The following is a 3,276-nucleotide window of genomic DNA, read 5'->3' as shown; positions in this document are numbered from 1 at the left end:
AGGAAGGGGATGAAGAAGAGAAGGAAACGGAAAGGGGGAGAATAAATGACCATGCAAAATTAGTTGAGACGATGGCTGAGGTCCAAGGTAGGGGTCGTGTTGCTGGCCGGAGGACGAGTTACATTGCAGAAAAGGGTCGCATGGAGAAGGCTTCGATGCAGGAAAGCCCGCCTCCAGAACCCTCATTGGAAATACAAAGCAAAATGACGCCATGCACGGCTCTGCCAGGGGGAAGTGTTGCCGCCTTAAGTTTACTTATACTTTTTTATCCGTGCCTGTGGGAGACTTAGAGATGAGAGATATACTGCATTACCTCCTGGAGTGATTGACGTAAAATCGGCAAGGTCTATCACTACAAAGCGGGCGGGGGGTGAGGAGGGGGCAAGGACCCTTCGTGTGAAGCACAGTTACGCTGCATCGGAAATTTTCATTTATGATCAGCTCATGTTTTTTCTCGTAATGTAATCCGAATACCTAGTACAAACAACTAATTCTATCTTTATTTACTATTTCTATTTACTATTTTTATCTTTCAATAACTAATCCGTATTTCTATATCGAGCTACTAGATACTTCTGCTATCAAGTCATTAGTAGTCATGTAACCGACACAATAATATTTTTACAAATAGTTAATTTCCTTTTATTTTAAACATAGTATCCCCATGCAGCAGCTGCCAGTGACAGTTCCTTTATCAGGAAAGTGTACATTTCGATAAGATTATCTGTTAGCTCATGTGTCTTTCCTATTTTCCCGGCAGTGCCACGTCGTCGGTCAGGAGCATCGCATCCAAACACTAGTCTCCTTAAATTGTTCAATGCAAGTAAAGTTTGGAGAATTGGCAAATGTAAAGTAAAGTTTGGAGAATAAGTTCATGTCAGTTGGGTTGACAGAATATATGCAAGTAAAGTTCAGTGAAAATTGTAAGTTTAATTAAAGGCCAGTTTATTGCAATAAGTGTAAACTTCAGTGAATACAGTGATGCGAGTTACAGCACAATGAACATGTGCAAATACAAGTATAGTTCAGCGAATGATTAAGTAAACGTAAATCATTATGTCAAAAGAGACATTATCGAAGAATGTTCAGTGAAGAAAATAAACGAAATAAAAAAAAGTTCAATGTTAAAACGAGGTTCAAAAGTTCAAATAAGGTTCTCTTCATTATCTTTCTTAGGATTAGAGTATTTCATGTTGTTGTTTGTGCTCTGTCTGATTTGCCGTTGATACTGCTGCAGAATGTGAACCTATTATATTATATTATCACAATACTATTATGCTTTATTATCATTATATTATTATCTTATATCATCATTATATCACTGTACTATATTATATTGCTATTATATTATTGTTTCATTTTCTTATCATTATCGTTATATTATATTATTATCATTGTTGGTATCTGGTCATCGAAGAGGTTATCAAGAACATTCATTGTGGGATAGCACTTTCCCCGCCCACGTTCTGTGTTGCATGTGTTACCACTCCTCATTATTTGTCTGTCTGTCTGCCTCTGTCTCTGTCTGTCTGTATGTCTGTCTGTTTGTCTGCCTGTCTGTTTGTCTGTCTGTCTGTCTGTCTGTCTGTCTGTATGTCTCTGTATGTCTGCCTGCCTGTCTGTTTGTCTGTCTGTCTGTCTGTCTGTCTGCCTGTCTGTCTGTCTGTCTGTCTGTCTGTCTGTTTGTCTGTTTGTCTGTCTGTCTGTCTGTCTGTCTGTCTGTCTCTCTCTCTCTCTCTCTCTCTCTCTCTCTCTCTGTGCTGTGTGTTGTGTGGTGCAGCGGTAGCGATCTCGTCTTGCAATCTTACTTACCTCGCGGCCAGTGGATGGTAACTCCAGCCATTCCTTGCACACAGAGGATAATTTAGAAGCAAAATGAAACAATCAGTATGTCACACCAAGAATAACTATTGTAACTAATGGAATCAAACTAGACTATCATTATCACTCTCTCTCTCTCTCTCACTTACTTGCTTGCTCACTCGCTCGCTCAATGTCTTTCCCTCTTCTTCTCAAACATTTTTTTTTTCTCTCTCTCTCTCTCTCTCTCTCTCTCTCTCTCTCTCTCTCTCTCTCTCTCTCTCTCTCTCTCTCTCTCTCTCTCTCTCTCTCTCTCTCTCTCACTCTCTTTCTCTCTCCCTCTCCCCCCTCTCTCTCTCTGAGTCCTTTCTAGTTATTATCATTATTATCATTATTATATTTCTATCATTATCACGAGTTTCGCAATTATCATGATTTCGTGATGATTATCGTTTACAATATTATAATCGCTTGCTGATGTATTAGAATTAACGGTTTCATTATCTGCTATCAGTGTTATTCAAACAAAGCGTTTTAACATGATTTATTACACTAAGGTTTCAAGCTGCAAATAATTTCATCATTAGTAAAAATATACATTATTCATTCATTTGCTGATGATTGTTATAAACTCAATTGCTATCACTGATTTATCATATAGATTGTGATATAATATACACTTTACTTAACACAAACTCATTTATACAAAAATAGTTTCATTATCACAAAGTCATTAATATCCTGACAAGGTATAAATTTTCTTAACATAATTTCAATAATCTATGTATCCACACATAATGGGTTTGTATATTAGAATTAATTTTCCAATCTGAAGTTGTTTTTAATTACAAGAAAAAACTCACGTCATTGAAGCCCAGAGTCCAGTAATGACCATAAGCATTTTTCCACAACACTGATAAATTCCGTAAACCATGTTAATTCTAAAGATCCTCACCTATACTTGATAATCCAGTGCTGAATTTTCATGTAAAACCATTGAATTATAAGAAACAATAACCACACATAACTTTACATGTTATCTGGTTAGCACCTATCTCCATATACATATTTCAACGTTTGGCTATTTTAAGCAATTAAGAAATATTACATACCATGTTAAGAGTCTGTACACTTAGTATATCCAATGACACAACTTAAACAACGAAAAGAATAAGGGTCAGGTAATAGGTGATAATGATAATGAGGATAATAATGAGAAATGATAATGCTAATGATGATAATGACAGTAAAGATAGTAATAACAGTAATGATATTTAATAATGAGAGTGCTTGGGTGTTGGGAGAAAGAGGTCGGGTATTGGGCCAGTAGGAGAGGGAGGGGGGCGATGCAGATGTTATATGAGGGGGGGAGGGGAGAGGGAGGAGAGTAGAGGCTTAGTCTACTTATTCATTTGGTGGAGTTTGGTCACTCGTCACGGGTCAGAGTGAGTGAGGTCAGGGTGAAAATGTTGACGC

General features: G+C 37.4%; 1 protein-coding gene across 4 annotated transcripts in view; it reads left to right on the top strand.

The window, feature by feature from the left end:
• The first annotated feature begins 766 nt into the window (after positions 1–766).
• Positions 767–3,276, top strand: part of LOC125033453 — an 18,039-nt gene continuing 15,529 nt past the window's right edge. The window contains exon 1 of one of the 4 annotated variants that reach the window (XM_047624974.1): positions 767–823. The gene's annotated coding sequence lies outside the window, so the exon portion shown is untranslated. Of the gene's footprint in view, positions 924–3,276 lie in introns of all 4 variants that reach the window. The other 3 variants (XM_047624975.1, XM_047624971.1, XM_047624973.1) reach the window with 3 other exon arrangements.

Source organism: Penaeus chinensis, chromosome 16 (assembly GCF_019202785.1).
Source record: "Penaeus chinensis breed Huanghai No. 1 chromosome 16, ASM1920278v2, whole genome shotgun sequence".
In the NCBI taxonomy this organism is placed as follows: domain Eukaryota; kingdom Metazoa; phylum Arthropoda; class Malacostraca; order Decapoda; family Penaeidae; genus Penaeus; species Penaeus chinensis.
Note: the sequence above shows the minus strand (reverse complement) of the source record. Positions and strands in the feature narration are given on the sequence as shown.